The sequence below is a fragment of the Lissotriton vulgaris genome, chromosome 3_1, assembly GCF_964263255.1.
Source record: "Lissotriton vulgaris chromosome 3_1, aLisVul1.2, whole genome shotgun sequence".
NCBI classification, from domain to species: Eukaryota; Metazoa; Chordata; class Amphibia; order Caudata; family Salamandridae; genus Lissotriton; species Lissotriton vulgaris.
This window is the reverse complement of record NC_141689.1, coordinates 1,939,559,854-1,939,581,326: the sequence shown is the minus strand read 5'-3', so window position 1 is coordinate 1,939,581,326 and position 21,473 is coordinate 1,939,559,854. Positions and strand designations below refer to the sequence as shown.

Below are 21,473 nucleotides of genomic sequence, written 5' to 3'. Positions count from 1 at the left end.
CAGGTAAAATGTATTCACAACAGCCTCACACTACGAATTAAATGTGAGTCTGGCTGATTTCATGCGAGCCCAGATTATAGGAGCAGGCATCAGCCCCCATGAGGAGTTTGCATTATTTAAGGTCAAGTGCTTCATTTCACAGCAAAGTATCTACAAATGTATAGACCCAAAGAACATATGTGCTGCAGTTGGTTTCAGGAGGAACTGATTTAGCAATTCAATGCTTCAGTCTACTCAGTGGTCGAAGTGGGAAATAAAAAGTAGGGGAACTGTGGGTGAAGAATCAGGGGGCAGGAATAACCAAAGATTGAAACAGTGGGCGGAGTCAGGGGTGTGGCTAGAAATAGCAAAACATACCAATTTTAGTACGTTTAGCATTTCACTGACCAGTTACAGCTTATAACGTTATTTAATTAAAACAATGGATAAACATGTTTATTTCAGGTTTAATTCAGGAATAAGCAAACACTTATAGGGAATACAGGTTTATGTAAAGCGTGTGAAATATAAGCAGGAACAACATGTTACTTTAACCCTTTTGTTGCTGCAGTCGGCACACAAGGTGCCCCATGCATAGCCCGGTTCAAACCAGTTACTGGGGCACTCCAGCCCCAGCTGTGGTGCGAAACTGGACAAAGGGAAAGGGGTGTAACCAGGGCCGGTTCTAGGATTTACGAGACCCTGGGCTAAAATGGAATGTGCGAGGCCCCTCTAATGTAGATAAGTGGCCCCTTTAAGGAGACCAATCACAGACACTGTGAGAGGCCCATTGTCCAGCATTTTGCCCCCCCCCCCCCCCCCCCCCCCCCACAGTCATTTCTAACACCTTCAGTCTGACAGGTGTGAGAATTGCTTGTGGGCTAAAAGTTAAAACTATGGGGGTGCCAAAATGCAGGACAATGGGCCTCCCACGGTGTCTTTGAATGGGTCTCTTTACAATTGAAGGGGGCGTCTCCCTCCCCTATGCCTCAAGACACCATCCCTGGGGGGCCCTCTGAAGGACCTTAAATGCAAGGCAACACCTTTCTCTGAAATGGATCGCCAGGGAAACAACATGACACACCACCAGTGCATGGCCCCATGCTGGTGGGCTGAGTGCGAGGCCCTGGGCAGCTGCCCACACTGCCCTTGCCTAGCGCCGGCCCTGAGTGTAACCACCCCCTTCCCAGGTTCCACTCATAGGAGGGACCTAGCAGGTAATCCAGCCCCTTAGTTTAGTATAAAGTTAGGAGCTGTGTATAGAGACTTTAGATTTATCCTGGAAAGAAACTCTGAAACTAAACTCTTGGACCTTCGACGTTCCATATCGACTGGAAGACTGAAGACATCTCCCTTGTGGTCAAGGAGTGACCACCCTGTGCAAACAGGCACCAACAGTAACTTGCCAGATTGCTTTGTCGACGCTCCCGCTGGAACCCAAAGACTTAGCAATGCAGGAACTGGACTTCCAGACTTCTGACTCCGACTCACATCCACAGCAAAGCTGAGACCCGTGGCGGACACGAGAGACGTGGGACCGGACATCCTGGACTACCTGATTTTTGCTACCTGTGCGGCTTCTGAGGTACCCTTGAAGTTGTGCATTGGGGTTTGAGAGGCCCCAGACCTGAGCAGCATTTGCACCGAAGCTCAGCCCTCCACACTCTACGAGTGCTGCGTGGGGCCTGCGCCTGCATTTCCACTCAATACGTCTTTGCGGTTGCTAGCCCGTTGGCTTATAGGCCCTCTGAAGACATCTTTGTAAAACTACACCGCTTTCCTGGTTGCTCCGGGCTTGCTCCAGCTTCTCTGTGAAGGAGAAGCTCCCCAGACTTGCTGGTCTGAACTAAAGCCAATCTTCCCATCCTGCGTGGATTGCATTTGCCAAGGTTTGTTGGGTCCAATCCTGATACCGACACCGCCAACAACTAGATCCGTCATGGGACAGCTCGACTCCTGCACCTGGTCACTGGCTAGTGACCCAGACTCCGTCCCCACTGCTTTCAGGTTTTTCTCGACTGTGATCCGGCCTTGGATCCACCCGGACACTTTTCTCCTGGTCGCCTGCAGCACTTTCTTGCAGCTCTCCATAGGAGACAACGACGAAACCCGACACGAAAGAACACCTATGCACCCGGCTTCCCTGGGTGAGGTAACTTGAGTAATCCGGTTCTCCAGTGGGTATTAACTATCCAAGTGTCCTAGTTTAACATGGTTTTCCCGTAGTCCTTCCGGAAGGTCCCACATCTACTACTTCGTAACTTTTACGTTCCCATTGAAACTCTATGGTAACCTGCATATGTGTTTAGACACTGCACACGCGTCCTGTGGGCCTCCTACTTCCAATCCCTTGGTTGCTCAGTGTAGCCCCAGCAAATTCCTAGGCCCTAGGCCTACTCACCTTTCCTGAAGTGGTTCTTATACCACTTATTCAGTATATGGTTGGTGAGGCCCCTAGAGCAGAATTGTATTTGTGCAACTTATAGTATGGTTATTGAGCAACTTGTGCTGTATCTCGAACTGTGACCTCATAAAGAGTGCAGAGGGGTTGTGTTAGTGATAAATACATATATATTTGATATATACCTTGTGTGGTGTCCTTTCATTTGGTATTATATATGGTAAAACAGCTGGCTTCATATGCTCTCTGAAGTTTAAGCCTAAGACTGCCTTGTCCATGCTACCACTAGGATAGCTGGTCTATAAGGTTGACTTTACAACCGTCACCATAAGGGTTGTTTGGACTGGTGCAAGGTGCCCATTAGAATAGTGGACATCATGTACCAGGCCAACTTCTCACACTCCCCTGTTCACTACTCCTGCCCCGTTCACTACACCTGCCCCGTCCACTGCTCTTGCCCAGTCCACTGCTCCTGCCCCGTCCACTGCTCCTGCCCCGTCCACTGCTCCTTCCCCGTCCACTGCTCCTTCCCCGTCCACTGCTCCTGCCCCGTCCACTGCTCCTGCCCCGTCCACTGCTCCTGCCCCGTCCACTGCTCCTGCCCCGTTCACTGCTCCTGCCCCGTTCACTGCTCCTGCCCCGTTCACTGCTCCTGCCCCGTTCACTGCTCCTGCCCCGTTCACTGCTCCTGCCCCATTCACTGCTCCTGCCCGGTTCACCGCTCCTGCCCGGTTCACCGTTCCTGCCCGGTTACCACTCCTGCTCATGCCTAATCACCGCTCCTGCCCCATTACTTCTAATGCTTCATCACTTCTCGTGCCCCGTCACCTCTCCTGCCCATCACATCACCTGCCTGTCATGCCACATGCCTGTCACTTCTTGTGCCCAGTCACCTCTCCTGCTCTGTTGCCTCTCCTTCCCAGTCACCTCTCCTGCCCTGTCACATCTCCTGCCCCATCACTGCTCCTGCCCCATCATTGCTCCTGCCCCATCACTTCTCCTGTCCCATCACTTCTCCTGCCCCGTTCACTGCTCTTGTCCGTTCACTGCCCCTATCCGTTCACTGCTCCTGCCCATTCCTAATCACCGCTCCTGCCCCTTCACTTCTCCTGCCCCATCATTTCTCCTGCCCCGTCACCTCTCCTTTCCTGTCACCTCTCCTGTCCCATCACTGCTCCTGACACGTCACCTCTCCTGCCCCGCTACTTCTCCTATCTGTTACTTCTCCTGCCCGTCACTTCTCCTGCCTGTCACTTCTCCTGCCCTGTCACTTCTCCTGCCCTGTCACTTCTCCTGCCCGTTACTTCTCCTGTCCGTTCTTCTCCTGCCCAGTCACCTCTCCTGTCCTATTACCTCTCCTTTCCTGTCGCCTCTTCTGTCCCGTCACTGCTCCTACCCAGTTCACTCTGTGTACAACATTGACAAGATACACAAGGTGGCAAATTCCCCACAGTACTCTGTTTGGGGAAAGCTCCTCTGAAATCACTAACTCCAATCTCACTGGCACATGACATGCTAAAGGCAGACGGCGGGTGCATTGTCATTCGAAAGGGGGTAATCAGCCTCAATCGGAGACTAAAACGTTTTCAATCGGAAACTAAAGCATTTTCAATATTATATAGAACAAAGTCATAGTTGTATGAATGTAGTATATTTGGGCCATATGTAACAAGCAAATTCGCATTCGCAAAGGCCGAAATTCGCGGAATTTCCGCCTTTGCGAATGCGAATTTGCTAAATGGTATATTAAGCAAAATCTGGTGTAAAATAAGGATTCGCAAAATGTGTGATTCCTTATTTTGCGATTGCATTTAAGGAATCACAAATTTAGCGATTCCTTAAATGCAATGTATGAAGCCAAAAAATTTGCAAAATGTCCTTAAGGAATCGCAAATTACCACCAACTTCTAGTTGTTGGTAAATTGCGAATTCCTTGAAAAATGCACATTTATGCATTTTTCAAAGTGCCATGTGACGCACATACATGCCCTGTATGTGCGCCACATGTGTACCCATGCATATTTCTGGGGTGAAACAGGGTGTCCTTTGGACATCCCTGTACCCTTGAAATTATTCTCAAATTGCGATTAGCAAATTGCGAATCGCAAATTGAGAATAACTTCCAATTCATTCCGATGGGCCTCCTGGCCCATAGAAATGAATGGGAAATATTCCTTAATTGCGATTCGCAATTTGCTAATCGCAATGAAGGAATTTTAAGAAATCGCAAAAAAATTCAATTTTGTACATAAATGCCTATTTGCGATTCTCAAATAGCGATTTCTTAAAAATCGCTGTTTGAGAATCGCAAAAGGGTATCTTGATACATATGGCCCCCTATCTTTTCCAGCCAACAACCTTTGACAAAGCCAATAGTCCTGGCTTCTTGTATGTGTAATGTTACTTGTTGTATTATATATGTGGAGGCAATAACAGAAGCAGCAAAATACAAGTCGGGCAGCACATTACGCTGGGCACATATTTTTAGCATAAATGTTTTCAGCCACATCCTTAAGCCACGTCCCTTTGAGAGCCCCCCAGTTTTTTCATCCCACTTAAAGCCCTGCCCCAATTGTGCTGTGCGTGATGGAAGGTCATGAAAAGTTGGTTGTATGGGTGTCAAGGGGGATCATATTATCAGAGCCACTGTCGCGTCACAACGAGAGATTCCCCAGCACACAGGCCCTTTACGAGGAGATACAAAGCTATACTGATCGGCGCTACTTAATGATTTCAATCAGCTCTGCAGCCATTGCAGTCTCAGACAAACAAAGTCAGCATAGAGGGAATTGAGACAAATAGTTTTTCTCAGTCTCTTTTGATTGTACTGGGTTGCCTTCCTGAGGAACAGTGCAAAAAAATTCAGTGTATCAGTGAAAAAAAATGGATTAACCCTATACACAGAAAAGGCATTTCTTTCAGGCCTTCTCGCATAACATGACACAATCATTGTATTGTACTGTAATTGCATTTATATGGTGCTTACTACCCCCAACGAGGCGTCGAAGCGCTCTTGCAGGTAAAGCGCCTCTGTAATCACTAACTCCAATCTCTGTGGCACATGACATGCTAATGGCAGACGGCGGGCGCATTGTCATTCGAAAGGGGGCCATCAGCCTTAATCGTAAGGACAATGGGCCTGCCATCAGCCTGTGCGAGCTTAGGGCGGGGCTGCTGCTGCCTCTGGAGTTTAACAGAGAAGTGCGAGCAGCCCCTGAAAGCGGAAAAAAAAGCTATACTTTTTTATTAAGTAGAACTATTCTTGCCGTCCCGGGATGCGTTTTTGAAAGTAAGAAGTAGGGGAACGGATTGGAATAATTTCTAGAAGTAGGGGCACGCCGTGCCCACCGATCCCCCTCCACTTCTACCACTGAGTCTACTACAGGGTCCAGAAACACTTTCTCTAAAGCAGCAGATCATACAGTGTGCAACAAAACGTTGCATCGGATTGGAAGGACTGTGTGCACAGCAAGCCAGTGTTAATCTAAAACCCATCCGGTTATGTGCTTCAGCCACCTTACAATGGGATGTGAGACGCTATATGAATGCAGTTAAAATGCAATACAGTGCGCCCGACTAGAAATAAATAGAAATAGGAGCAAAAGCAGGTAAACAGTTATACCCGAGCCAGTTAACCCATCAAGTTTTCTGTACCAGAAGAAAAGCCTGCCAGGTATTATGCTCCAGTATGCCAGCGTTGCACAAGACACTAGTGGTGGTGGTGCTTAGTAATACAAGAGCTACCTGTTGTCCGGCTTTTGGCACATGGCTGCCTTTCAGGGTAGTACAGTAGGTATAAATTACTCATTTCACACTGCCCTACGTAGGAAGGAAACATTGTCATTAATATGCTCTTTTCTGCATTGCCTTACTTTATATCCAGATTGTGGGGTATATTAGCGCAGTGTATGAAGAATCTGTGGTGCACCAGTGTCCACTTGATCATCTGAAACATAAAGATGTATAAAACCTGTAAGGGGGAGTACGACAATCTTATTGTGTACTTTTGGGATGGTCATAAAATACTTTATTTGCAACATATTCGAACCCATCCTACATACCTAGTTCCATTTGCTCCGTCAAAGTGCTGCGAGAAGTATGAACCCCTTCCCATCCCCTGAGGGAAAAGCAGTCAGAGTGTGGATACATTCCCCAGCACCTACCAATTCCCTCCTCGTTCCTCTCGCTTAGCTCCATTATGGAATGAGATCCCTGTGCCTTGTAGACACACCCCCTATCCAAATATAAAACGCCCACCTCCAGTTCTTTTGGGTCTGTAGACACTCTGGGTGGGTGCTGTGCGCTTGCTCCAGCGAGGGTTGCTTTAATGAGTTTGAACTTTGCTCTTCCATTCCTTCATTGAGAGTGCGTTTGCAGTGGCAGAGGCTGCAGAAGCTTCACATCGTCCTCATTGGCCTGTCTGTACACATCAGAGCGGTGCTCTGATTGAAGTGCGGTAATGCGGGAGTGGCTTTGCAGAGAGTCCTGAGTTGGGGGAATCCTTGGCCTATCGAAAACCCTGGGCTTGTCGGGGTACTTCAGAGCAGTGCTCTGACTGCTGCTCTAGCAGGATGGGCATACCGGGGCCCATGCTGCCGGCTTTTGGTCATTCGCTTACCCATGCTTATGGGAGTGCTGTGCCTCTCAGTGTGGGGTGAGTGACAGTCTGAGGGGGATGTGATGCCCCTTGTTGATGGCAAAACAGTCACTAAAGGTAGGACACATTTTTTGTATAACCTATATAGCAGTGCTGCACTTTTTTGTTTGGTTGTTTCCGGACCTATGGCCTGTCCATTTTCTCATTGGCTGTTGGTTTTCCTCTGTGTTCTGACTCAGCTTCTGCATTGCTGTGAATGCAGGCCAGGAGCTGATTTTTCTGGTGGCGTTCCCCGTGCTGCAGGGCAACTGTGGCATAGTAATTTGGTGTAAATTGAACATGAGTCTGTCCTCCCCTAAATGGCTACACATACGCTTTTTTTCTGCCAGGCGTGCGCAGCAGGGTAGAAGTAGGGTGGTTTTCTGGCCCAGGGCTATGTTCGCCCGGCCCGAGGTCTACGATGCCTTTATCCAGCCGGGGATGTGTTTCTGGTTGGTCATGCAACCAGCTGCTCTGTTATCCTTAAGGGGCTCTCTCTCGCTCTGCAAGGTGACAACTTTGTTTTGTGTTGAATGTTCTGTCTGCTGGACTCCTAATTTCGGAAATTCCTAGGGGGCTTGGGTGATTGGGTGGGGTGAGTCGTTCTGGCCTAGTGGTTTTGGTTATCGCCTCTTTCTCTGTGGTTATGGGTTGGATCCTTTTTGTTTCAATCATTGTGCTTGTTCAGTTACATTGTTCGAGCATGGTTATTTCTTTGAAGCTCGTTGCTCTGTTTTCTTCAGAGGGCTGCAAGTCCTTCCTTGGCAAGGATGGGCAATAGGGGTTGCTGGGATTACAGTGTCTCCTCGGCACTCAGCTGATTGGCCTACGTGGCTCTATGTGTTGTGCCAGACTTTGGACCTGGGGTGGATGGTCTTATGATCACTCTCTGCTGGTTATGTTTGCACTGCTTGCGTCCAGCTGTCTGTAATGGCTTCCTGCGGCTGGAATGGGCTACTCGGGGGTGCCAGGGTGATGGTGTCTCCTCGGCCGCCAGTTGTTTGGCCAAGAGGGCTCTCTGTATTGGGTCTCTTTGAGTGGTCTGTTGCCAGTAGCCTATCTGAGATGTGTGCAGTTTTAGACTGTCTTCTACAGGCCTGACTCGGGGGGGGGGGGGGGGGGGGGTAATCCATGGAGCGTGGCAATCCCTGGGCTTGTTTGAGCGCTTCTGGGCCTTGATGTGACTGTCGCTCTAGCAGGATGAGCGAACTGTGGCAGAGTGGAGCTGCATTCTTTCAGCCTTTCATTTATGGGTAATTTAGGTGCGTGCCGGTACTCTCAGAGAATGCAGTAAATAGCCTGTGAGGGATGCGGTGCTCCTTGCTGATGGCAAAATGGTCACTGACGGTTAATGTGGGGGTCTTCCTTTTATCTGGATGGTCTCCGGTGGTTGTGTGCTATACCTCTCACCATACCATGTCTGGTTATGTTCTGTCTTATTGTGTGTGGGCCTCCATTTATGCCCTTCTATTATATTGTTCTCTGTTTGCACTTGGTGTACATTGTTTTGTGGCTTTCTTTATGGTTCAGTTTGGACTTTACCCCCTTTCTTCTCCATGATGAGGTGGTGGTCTCAGTCTCCTGATTCTCCCATACATTGGTGTTAGGGGTAACGCTGTTGACACATTCTTTCTGATTGGTTCCTCCTTTGCCCCTCTTGTTCAAGTTCAAAGTACTTTATTTCGGCCTGAAAGGCCATAAAAGTAAAAGCAGAGTAAAAATACAATACAATACATAAGGAATAAAATACATTCATCCAATACTTGCTACAACGCACAAATATGCATCTGATTTGTAGAAGATCACAATGGTTTTGGACAGGTCCCACAGAGATGCCACAGCAGTCTAAAGGCTAACCTATTATCAAAGTGCTATATAAAGTGTTTGTTGCTGTTTGTCTTGTGCCAAAGAATGATTTCCATTAAAGTATATGTACATAGGTGTGCAATAGGGCAAATGTTATAATAGATTATTACTCTTGACCATCGGCATGAGCTGATTAAAGTGTGTGTGCAAAAAGTGATAAAGTTAGTACTACTTAAATGCTTTTAAGAGTAAGTTCAACAAAATAGCTTTGTCAGACCGGGCCTATCAATTCATGAAATCTTAACAGTATTTCTAAAAATATAAAACTTATAGAAGGGCATGGCAAATAAAAACATTTTGGTAGCTACACCGAAACTATCAATTTATCCTTCTAAAAACTGTACGTTTTTTAACATAACTACTCATGCGAAGTGGTGCACCCTAACTACTAGATATAAGCTTTGGCCTGAATTCCTGGTAATAAAAGTAAAAAAATTGAAAATGTTTGCCCTCTCGTTATCCTTATAAAATGAATGCCCAGTAAGAACCGGCTGAGGCCAAATACTAGGAGGCGAGAGTTGTCTGTTTTTAATATCCGCACCATGTCATTCAGTTTCCTGACACTAAGGGCACCTGCATAACTGTTTTATCCACTTCAGTCTTGCGATTTTCAACTCCCATCTGACACAAGCTGCAGTGAGACTCCCCCTCTTTGTGTGGTGATATTGCCCATTTGGAGACAAAAGTTTATCTGTAACATTTCATATCTGAATTTCAAGTATAAACTCTTTGCCAACTGTGGTTCTATTTCGTTCAGAAATGATTCAAAACATGGGGTTATTTTAAACTGGAGGACTTGTATGGTGAGCCTACCCAGAGTACTATTTAAGGTTACCATGTGTTTAGTAAAATTCCAGAACATGAGCTTGATCTCGCGTTTTGATTCAGGAGTCAGCAGTCTCAGATTCGTCCAGGATCTGCTCAGACCTAGATCAAAGAGCCATCTTCTAATATGGCTCGACCAAGGGAAAGTGACTTGTGTATCAAGTTCCAAGAGTTCACTGAGTGATTCTCTGTACTTTGCTAGCTCCGGTGTAGATCAGGTTCTAATCCAGAATGACAAAGTTCTCCAGATATCTAGGTGCTCCAAGCGTTTATTACCCAAGTCATAGGTCAGGGGAATCAGTGGGGTATGATGTGGAATGGCCACAAACATTCTCAAAATGTTGTTTTCACCTGTAATTAAGGGTTTGAGAGTACTGCTTCCCCATATCTCCGAACCATACAAGGCGGCGGTTTGGGCTTTGGCCTTATATGCTTCCAGAACGGGAGTAATGGCTTATGAGGATGTTGCAGTTTTTTTTTTTTACAATTGGAATAGAATTTTGCATTGAAATGGCCTTTGATTTCTCTATTTGTGGGGCCCAGGAAAGTCTAGATTCTTACGTGACTCCTAAGTATACAAAATTCGATACACGTTCTAGAGTTGTACCGTTCAAATATATTTTGTTGTTAAAGCTTACGTGTGGCCTGATGGTCATGTATTTTGTTTCAGTTGGATTAACCACAAGGCCTTTTGCTTTACAATATTTGTTGAGGCTATGGAGTAGATTCTGTCGGCCACTGAGTGTTTGGGACAGCAGAATAGTATCCTCTGCGAATGTTAAGGCGCAGATAAAATTGCCTCCAAGTTTTGTCGAATCATGGCCGGATTTTTGGAGGTGTTCAACCAGGTCGTTTACGTACAAGAGGAACAGAGTCTGCACCAGGACACAGCCTTGGCGCACTCCCCTCTTAACTTGGATCCTGTCAGTCAGTTCACCTCCTTTGCCTCATCGTACCTTGGCATATTTGCCTTCGAGTAGTCTCATAATTTGGGTCAAATTCTCATCGGGTACACCCTGTTGGTGCAGATTTTCCCACAGCTGAGCCCTTGGGATGAAATCAAATGCTGCCTTTAAGTCAATAAAGGCAACATACAGGTGGCTAGCTCTTATCCTTGTATATTTCCAGGCTAGTACCAAGAGTCTAAAAACGTGGTCTATCGTACTTGTTTTCTGCGTGAAGCCCGCCTGGCACGGTGAGAGCATTTCCTCTGCTGTCACCCAATCAGTAAGCCTGGTTATAATTTGTTTTGCATAGACCTTCTGTAGAACGTCTATCAGGCTTATTGGTCTGTAGTTTTCCGGCTCTTCCCTGCTACCCTTTTTATGGATAGGGACTGTCTCAGCGCCCTTCCAGGACTCTGGAATCGGCTTCCCCTAGCTATTGCGTTAATTTGTTTATGTATGGAATCCACACTTCCGGGGCATGCTTGAATAAGTCCCCTGTTATCCTGTCTGGGCAGGGCGCCTTTGATGGCTTTATGGCTGCTGCAGCGAGCGCTGTGTCCTCCTTGCTAAACTGTAATGGTGGCGCTTGTCTTGATATTAAAAGTCCCCAAAGGTCACTTGTGCGGTCTTGGACTGAATCCAAATCAATTGTAATGTTGTAGAGATTTGCAAAATGCCTCTACCAGGTATTAGGATCTAGATAGTGATCAGAAGCAGTCATATCTTGATTGCTTCCATGGGTCATCAATTTCCAAAACAAGACTTGGTCCTCAATGTTTGCAGATTTTATAAGATCTTCCTGATTTCTTTGGGCTATCTTTTGTATTTTTTTGTATTTTGATCTTTCTGATCAAATCTTGAGTATATTTTTATTTTTAAGTGCATTGATGTGCCGGTCTTTGGCCAATCTGCATTCCTTATCATACCAGGGGTTGCGAGGTGGTACCACTGCCTTGGCTGCATCTATTGCTATTCTCGGTTTGGTTAAGTGGACTTGTATTTCCTCTACCAATTTTTGATGGATTACTGTTATCAAATTAGTTTCATGATCTTGGTACAGGAAAGAGGCTTCAAGGTCACTAAAGATGTTATATATATTAGTTAGAGGTTCGACTTGATCTAATATGGCAGGCCATCTACCTGATCACCGGTTGTTTGTTACCAGGGGCTGCCTTGTTTCTACTCCTGGATCAATTTCTATGGTTGCGTGAGGTGGAAATTGATTCCCCTCTAGATCTAAGCATGGAAAGTGGTCATTCTCTTCTCTGTTCTCTACTTTAAAGTCCTTTACATATGCCTAATGTTTTGTACTTCTGAGCACATATTCTATTCTCAACATAGAGTTTCCTCTAAGAAGGTGTTAGCACCGGCAAGACCTGAAGGGAAACAACCATTGCATGCCCTGAGACCTTTCTCTGTGGTAAGATGGAATATTTGCATAGCAGAGGTTTTATCGTGAGGAGAGGGATTCCCTCTGACTTGATCTTCCTCTTCGGAAACCACATCAAGGTCCGCCATGGGTTCATAGCTGCAGTTTAAATCGCCCCCCACTATGATGACATCTTTTGGGTCTATGAATCCCAGGACCCTCCTTAAGATGTTGTATTAAGGGTGCTTATTTTGAATATTCACTAGGTCTTACATATATATTAAAGAGATACAGCTGTGTAGCATTTGACAATCTAAGTTTCAGACCCAAGATGTCTAGTGAACCAGTGGGTACAATTTCTATAGTGGCATATGAATTCATTTTTATCCATGTTATTAGTCCTCCCAAGGCGCTTCCTTCTTTTGATTGTATTACCTCTATTCTGAAGGTTCTATACCCTACTTTATGCTCTGGTTCTCTAGCCCATGCCTCCTGAAAAAGACAGAGGTCAAAGTTTTCAACATAGCTCTGCCAATCGGGTTCCTTTACTTTTTGTTTCATCCCAGCAATGTTCCAGGAAACCATCCTTATTAGATTTGGGGGCTGGGATTGTATGGGTAATTGAGGGGTCACTAGATTTAGATTGAGAGTTGATCTCCTCTACGGTGTAACAGTCGCTTACACTGGTTTCATGGTGTGGTATTTGTTCTAGGCTGAAATCATATTCAGGTTGGGGGGTTAAAGCTAGAACTAGCAGGGTTCATGTCTTGTTCAGTAGGGACTCCCTTAACCTTTTCATTAGCCCTGTCTTGTCGAGCCAGTCAGTCTGCAGAGCCTAGATTCTTTGACTTCTGCATGTCTTGGGGTAGATTGATGCACTTAGTTAATTCAGGGATATTTTGTTTAATGCCAATTGATGTTGTTGTTTCGAAGAGGGAATGTGAACAAATGTTCATATCAATTAAACTGTCTGCTATGTACCTTGTTTCAAATGTTCGCTTTATAACTTCCATGTTCCCCACTTTCTACTGAAACCTTTCAGCTCTTATGATGTCAGATCTTACTAAAGATAGACACTAGCGTTTGGATCTGATCCAATGGATCACTTTGTTAATCAATGAATCCTCGTCTTACCTGGCTCCCCGGTTTAGCCTTGGGACATTTGTCAAGAAGGCATTATGTGAATTGGACTTGTGCTTGTTCGGATGGTGGATTAGCAGATGAGTGTTCTGTAGGTAATGATAGCCCTCCCCCTCCCGGGTATTTTTTTGGTTCAGGCCTGGTTCATATTGGCTTATTCGTGTCCATCTAAGTGGGTTGTAAGGCTCCCAAGGGTCTCTAGTGCGTCTCTCATAATTGGGAAGGTTGCGTGGCCCAGATAATTCGTCCGGGGGGGGACATGAAGGAAGTTGGCCTTGCTGGATAAGAGGCTATGCTATTTGAATGTTTGTTCTGGATTGTTGGATCCTTTACAAGATGGTTAGGGTGGCCAGGTGGATGTACTGATCGCGCATTTACCCTGTTGATCGGATCCGGATTTCCACCGGTAGGTATAGAGCAATCTATTGAGTTATTTTTTACCTTCAGTGTTATGGGCAGGCTTTTTAACAAATCGAAAAGCATCCTATTGAGTCCTTCAATCTCCTCTTGTATAGAATTCTGCTTTAGGCAAAGGTCCCTCAACACCTCATTTGTATCTTCTAGTTCTGTTTGCGTCCCTACTTCTTTAGAGTTGGCTAAAAGCTTCCTGCTTCACTCTGTCTCCTCTTCTTGTCCCCCAGAGTTTTCTTCGTGACCATCTGCTAATATTAAATATCTGTTAGAGCATTCTAGATTTATAAAGTCCCTAGTTAGGGGGCTTGGATCGACTGGTTCTGCGGTGTCCCACTAGGGGGAATCTTTTTGTGAACGGTTGGCTTGTATAGCTGTGGGAGACCCTGAGGTACAGTGTACAGTTACTAGGGGACTTGATCGCTTTGAGATTTGTTTTGTGGAGGTCAATTTGCTTTGCTTACTAAAATAAGTGGAGATTTTATTTGTGCCTTTGGAAGGTGCTTCATTCCCATTTGATAACATAGATTCTACCTCTTCAATCAGCTCATCGATAGCTGCTAAGGTGCAGTTGTCTGCAGCGGAAGTCCCTGTCTTGCTAAGCTTGCCATCTTCTTCCTTCCGGCTGCTGACTCTTTTGCCTTCCTTTTCCCCATTTTCCTACCAGCAAGCCGCTCAAACTTGCTGCTAGGATGATTTCTCAAATATTGGGTAAGCTATCACGCTTTAGCAGTAGCGATAGGACAGTTACAAATAGGCGGAATGCAATAATTTTATAGTTAATAGATTTTGGATAAAGGGTTCCAGTGTACAGTATATCAAAGTCCAATGCTCATGTGATTATGCCAGTCAAAAATAGAGAAAATATATGTGCCTTTGAGGAAAATAAAAACCATCTTATGTTCTGTCTGGACTAGGAAACTTCCAGAAAGATCGGGTTCAGAGCAACTTAATTCTGGAGCTACAGTTCAAGAAAATATCATCACGTTTAAACAGGTAGATTAGTTTGGGAATAGAACCCCGTCCAGCTCTCAAGGGTCCATTGAAAATAAAAAGTTTGAATCTAACTCGGGGGCATCGTGCAATTTTGATGGTTGCGTTGTGAATTGAGTAGGTGGGCAAACAGAGTATCCTGCGGCCCCCCGCAGTCTCCTTAATGATGGTGCTTGGCTGTGCTGGTCTCCCGCGCTGCGGGGGCCCTGGCTGGATGATAAGCGCCTCCTGGTGCGAACAGGGCGTGACAGCGGCGTCCTTGCCGCTATGCAGGCTGGGGGATGTAGTTTCCCTGCTCCCACCACGGTGAATTGAGCAGGTGGGCGAACTGACTTCCCTTCAGCCCACCCGCAGTCTCCGCAATGACGGGGATTGGCTTTGGGGCCTCCCTCTTGTTGACAAAGCTTCATTCATTTATTGAGGTTCTGGCTTTCCCTTCCTGTAATTTGCAGGGTGGATGGGGGCCTGACAGAGTCTTTCACCTTCTCTGGTTTGATGCTATGGCCTGCATGATATGCAACTTTCACGTTGATGTCCACGGTGAGGGAGTTTGTGCCTCTATCAGGGGTTATTTCAGAGGTGGAGAGTGTGTTAGATGTCCAGGTTCGTATGTTCAACATGTTTCCTTCCTGGCTGTTGGGTCGGCAGTTCTTATTAATGGCGTCTTGCTTTGCTGTCATGGCCAGACGGTTACTCTGATTGTGGGCCTGGTAGGCAGCTATGGCTGTCCCTTTTGCCTTTTTTAGGTTGCTGTTGGGGTGCCTGGCTGTTCGGTGAATAGTTATTTGGTTTAGCCGGCTGTCTAATGTGGATTGGTTGCACTCCTGGTCCTGATGGACCTCTCCCATCGCTTTTTCTTGCTTGGCTAACTGGGTGTCCATGGCTTTCCCATGTGCTGTTCCCTGTTCCTATTCCTTCTGTAGGGGCAGTTTCTGCTCATGTGGGGTTGGAAGCATGTTATCCTCTCCGATGGGGTCCCTCGGGCAGGGCTCCTGGCTTGGGTTGTCCGGTGGGTACATGTCCTGTGGATTGTAAATTGCAGTGTTTCTTCTTGCATGGGTGCTTGCCTTTCCATCTAGTGGGTGTGGTGGTTTGTTCAGAGCTGCCTTCTCATCCACTTCTTCTTTCCTCACTGCTCCCATCCCAAGGCGGGTCATCCTGGATCCGCTGGTTTGGGTCAGGATGTGGAGGGTCTTTGCTGTATACTGACAGACTCGTGGTGTTTCCACCAATGTTGGATCTGTTGCACCTCATCTCTTGGGTGGTGTTCAGTCCATTCAACTTCTTATTCTTCCGCCTACTACTTCCCCTGAGGTCTCCTGGGGTCAAAGTGGCTGCGATCTTTCTGCAGGTTGCGTTCCTATATGTACCCGTTCATCCGTGTCTGTGGCGGATTCTGAGGTTTTCTGTGGGGTCACAGCCTTTCCAGTTCCTGCCGTTCGGGCTGTGGGGAGGTATACTGTGGTTGCCTGGGTATTGGTTACCCTGATGGCTGTCCTGCCACCTCCATCGCACTATTCCCTGATTTTGTGTCCGAGGGATGGGGGTGTCAGTTTGGGGGTGGATGCCCTGCTGATTCCTTGCCTGTGGGCCAATTATGAGCTTTCTTCCATTTGCCTTGCTCCAGGGGTTTCTTTTTTGGATGTGGTTGTTCTGCTGACTCCGGCATGGTCTGTTCTATTGGTTTCCTCTGTAGTTTGAGATGGTGGTGAGTCTTGAGTAACGGGTTCCATTTCTATGTCTGCTCTGTGGTTTCAGAGTCTCCCACTGCCCTCTCTGGTGTTTCCCGAGCTGGCGTTTGCTAATTGGGTGGGGTGCGTTCATGTTGCATGGTCTCTCAGCTTCTGTCACCTCTTCTGTGCTGGTGCCCGCTGGTGGTCTGCCTGGTCTTCTTATGCTCGACATTGGCTGTCATTTGGGGCTTGGTGTGATGTACTCATGTGGTTCCGTTTTCTTTTTCTCTGCCTCAGGTGCTTCTGGTACTCCAAGATGGCCTTTTGAGGATTTACGGTTCCCTGCATGGGATCTAAAGGTCGGTCTGGGTTTGATCTGAGTGTGCTTTCAGCAGTGGTCTAGTCTCTGTCTATTCCCTCAGGTGGTGTTGCCCTTTTGCGCTTGCATCTGGTTTTGCGGGCTCTCTGGTGCCCCCCGTCTTACTCTCTATCGTCTATGGAGGTTACCCCTTCAGGCTTTGCAGGTGTTTTTTTTCTGGTGGCAGTAATGTCGGCTCAAGAGCTGAGGGACCTCGACTTGTTGTCTTGTCTGTCCCCTTTCTTTCCTGTGTTTGTGGCCAGTTTTGGGTCTGTGGTTCTGTTCGCTGTGTTAGAGCCAGACTGTCTTTCCTGTTTGTTTGCACATAACTGTGCATCTTGTTTGGGTGTTTCTATGCAGATGCTTGGACAGTTGGCCTGGCCTTTTGTAGCTTGGTATGTCTCATTGCGTAATGGAGATAAGTGAGAGGCACGAGGAGGTAATGCTTGTATTACTTACCGATAATTACATTACTCAGAGTCCTACTCTCACTTATCTCTATTACGGCCCTCCCTCCCTCCCTCCAGGTTTTTAAGCCAACTGAGTCTACGGTGGCTTGGGACGTACAGGAGGCGTGGTGGAAGTGTGTGTTTTTTATTTTGGTAGGGGGTGTGTCTGCGAGGCACAGGGGCCTCATTGCGTTATCAAGATAAGCGAGAGTAGGACTCTTAGTAATGTAATTACCGGTAAGTAATAGAGGCATCTCACAGCAGTATAAGCCACAACAATCTAATGGCTTAATTACTGCAATTCTTTGTATCTAGGACTTCTTATTACCTAGTCAAACGTCTACCAGTCATCCAGATTGACTGACTTTAGCTTTGATGCGTCTCCTTGTGTAATTCTCACATCTCAGGACACCTAGCCAGTTTGCAATTGACTCGCTGTGGCAAAGCTATGATCTTTTAAATGACTCTGCACCTGACACCCGGCTTTCCATAGAAAAGGTCCGACTTTTCATCAGTACACTTCAAAAGTATATAATCCTTCAAGGACTTTGCCCTCTTTAACAGGCAAAATGTTGGCCCTGCGCAGGATTTGAACTTTCACAACAACCAAAGACTTGGCTGTGTCTTCCACAAACCAAAGGCAGTTGGCTTTCTGATGCAGTCTTGAACCCGCGTATTCCCTAACTGTTACCTGTGCTTTATAAGAATTGCAAATAAAAAGCAAACAGTTATTATCTTAAATGGGCATTGGTCATCTGGAGCATACCATCTACTTGTAACATTGTTGGATGAAGCTGCTGTTATGTCGGTGCAGCTGGTAGCTTTGTTATGAGCAGCACCGACTGTAAATGGCAACACCAGCTACGCCGCTCCCTGTTCAGTGCCAGCATCAATTGAGGCACTCCACCCATAAAGCAGCATCCCATTGTCATTTATAGCACCCATTCAGCTGCAACACCTTTGTGTAATGGTAGACCCATTCATTCTCATCCTGGGACTGTGGTAGAACCCATTAGGAACGCACTGGAAGAAACTTGTGTCATTCACTGAATGGAGGCATGTTGCTTTACTTGCTGCAAGCATTAATGGGAACACCCATTGTGCAGTACCCTCATTTGGTGGCAGTACTTATTGAGCAGCAACAAGCCATACGTTACTGACAGCACCAATTAATCCACAACATCTTAATGTTCTGGAAGCCCTCATCTGCCATTAGCCTTCTGTTACTGACCGTCCCCTTTAAACAGCATTCTCATATATCTCAGAACACCCATTGAGTAGCAGTCCCAAGATGTGAACAGGAGCCAAGCATACTTCACCCCACTGCAGTGGTGGCACGCATTGATTATCTTGATGTTTTTGGAGCATCCAAGGTGACAGCAGTACCCAATGGCTGAATCTCCCATTGCGCTGCACCCGTATTTTACTGACCGTACCCGTTCTACAGAAGGTGTGTCTTACTATAAGCTGTGTATGTACATTACTACCACCAACCCTCTTTTTTCACAGTAATGTTCCTGGTAGACCCATTGTGCAGCACTATGATACCTATGGAGGCATCCGTTGAGCATCAGCTCCTGATAGTGGGACTGCTTCTACTACTGACAGTCACAATTGTCAGCCTAATGATGATGGTGGAGTCCATGTGTAATAATGACAATCATCCACCCACCAAGCCTCATTGTGCTGTAGTAGCGTCCATCAAGCGGTCACCTGATGCTGCTAGTAGGAAATTGATGTTTGAGGAAGCCCCCAGTAAGCATCAGTGTTTTGATGTTGGAATCCATCGTGCAGGGCCCTAGTTTAGTGGCGGTAACCACTGAGCAGCATTCCCAAAGGTAACAACCATTGTGTTGGTGCCCCCAGATGTTCGTTGAAACTTTTATCAGCCACCAGTCATTTCTTATAACTGTCATTACCCTAATGTTTCCTGATGTACAGTACATTCCATCGTAGTGTGGTGGCAGCAGCACCCGTGGGAAGCAAAATATTCCCGGAAGCACCTGTTTATGTAATGTATGCCATTAGAGCCCAATGCAAAGAAACAAATCTGAGCAGGTGGAGTTATGCTATAATTCATAATATGGAATGTATACTGTGCCTATATTGAGGAGACTTTCCATTGAGAGCGATTCATGTATGTGTTGTTTGTTGATGATAGTATATTATTTGCAATTTGAGCATTTCTTCCTTTCACGGATTTAATTTTTATGTTTTGCCATGTGTTTGTGGTTGTCGAGATTACCTCACTTCCGGTTAAGATAGTGATTATTCTGCAAGGATAGACAAGAGTACTTGGCATTGGTAGGCTAGAATTGAATAAATAGTGGCATCTTACTGTAGGCGTTTGTCTCGATTAATCCTACTGTTCCCATGGTGACTACCAATCCTGATATATTCAGAGAGCACGGCAAGCTTTTTCTGACAGAGGAGACATTAGTTGCTGCCCCAGAGATGTTAAATTGCACACTTTGAATTGCCTCTGCAATTTAAGTTACTTAGTTGAAAACGGCCCCTTGAGAGGTGCATTAAGACACTATAGGTTTGACGCATCTCTAATTCACAGTTTAATGCACTGTGTTTTTTTGGAAACCTGGCAGATGACCATTCCGTCTGTGCCAAAACTAGAGGAGTGTTCCTACAGTGGCCGTATAATTCAATAACGTGTATACATCTCTAAGTAATCATATGAGGCAGTGACAGAGGTTAGAGTGCAAACAAAGTTCATTTAGAAAAATATTTATTTATTCTTTTTTTCCAAAAAGTTTTTTTCTTTAGGTATAAATTCATATAAATATTATTATTCAACAAAAGAAACCTTTTTTAATTTAATAGGTAATACATAGATTAATTGAGAGATTTCATAAAGAGCACAAGACATTCATAAAAACAACAACAAATTTAACAGGTCCCCTGAGAAGCAATCATGCACCACACCTCACTCACGTGCTAACAATCATTCTACATTCATACCACATACAAGAATGGAGAAGGAACTGGATTCCAAATAGCAAGATGACTGTGCTACTATGGTCCAAGGGCACCAGGGTGTAATTGTTGGCCCTTGTAGCGGGTCTACGCGCGTTTCGGTGGGCAAGCCACCTTCATCAGGATCTTCTTGACCAAAAGGTGAAAATATCAGGGGATCAAACAAGAGGGGTTTTAGCGAGTGAAAGAGATCAGCTATCACAGGATCGAGTTTTCTTTTAAAAGTTAGAGGTTAAGGTCACATAAGTTGCATCATTTCCATAATGTCAGGTCCGACGTGCTAGGTGACCCTCCAAACTTCATCTTAATGTTATGGAAACCAAATACTGGTTTGAAGGCGAAATGGACAAGATGTTGACGTATCGGTGGGGGTTCTAGGAGGATACTCTTATCTCATAAAAACAAGGATATTTTCACCTTTTGGTCAAGAAGGTCCTGATGAAGGTGGCTTGCCCACCGAAACGCGCGTAGACCCGCTACAAGGGCCAACAATTACACCCTGGTGCCCTTGGACCATAGTAGCACAGTCATCTTGCTATTTGGAATCCAGTTCCTTCTCCATTCTTGTATGTGGTATGAATGTAGAATGATTGTTAGCACGTGAGTGAGGTGTGGTGCATGATTGCTTCTCAGGGGACCTGTTAAATTTGTTGTTGTTTTTATGAATGTCTTGTGCTCTTTATGAAATCTCTCAATTAATCTATGTATTACCTATTAAATTAAAAAAGGTTTCTTTTGTTGAATAATAATATTTATATGAATTTATACCTAAAGAAAAAAACTTTTTGGAAAAAAAGAATAAATAAATATTTTTCTAAATGAACTTTGTTTGCACTCTAACCTCTGTCACTGCCTCATATGATTACTTAGAGATGTATACACGTTATTGAATTATACGGCCACTGTAGGAACACTCCTCTAGTTTTGTGTTTTCTTGCTCCCCTCGGTTCCAGGGCCATAAATTACTTCCTTGAGGGGGTCCCATTGCACATGTTTTACATTCCGTCTGTGCCTCCTTCCTGGATTCCAAAGTAGAAAAATTCATGAATGCCGCACTCTCTGAGGCTGAATTGACAAGAAACGTATGCGCCGTGTAAAAACACAGCACCCAGAGCTCATTTTTCACCTTTTAACGTTTCTTTTTAAAAGCCTTCAATCTACCCATGATAAAATGTGTTTTTGCAGAATGAAATCTGTTCTTTAGAGATGGGGAAGCTGGCTCATGCATTGGTGATAAAAGACATTTGAAGGTCAGGCGTCATATCTTAGCAAGGTAAAGGGAGATAATCAGACGCAACAGGGCTCATTGTGTGGTAAATCCATGTGTGAATTGCCTGAACGGTGCTGTTATGTTCTGATAAGGATGCGGAATACTTACTGTGTAACCTTCGCCTTCCCACATTTATGTATCTACTTTCTTAGGATTTTACATCCAGTT

General features: G+C 45.7%; 1 protein-coding gene across 2 annotated transcripts in view; it reads left to right on the top strand.

Annotated features, from left to right (window-relative positions):
• MFAP3L (microfibril associated protein 3 like) overlaps window positions 1-21,473 on the top strand; it is a 217,928-nt gene that overhangs the window by 132,117 nt on the left and 64,338 nt on the right. The window lies entirely within an intron of this gene.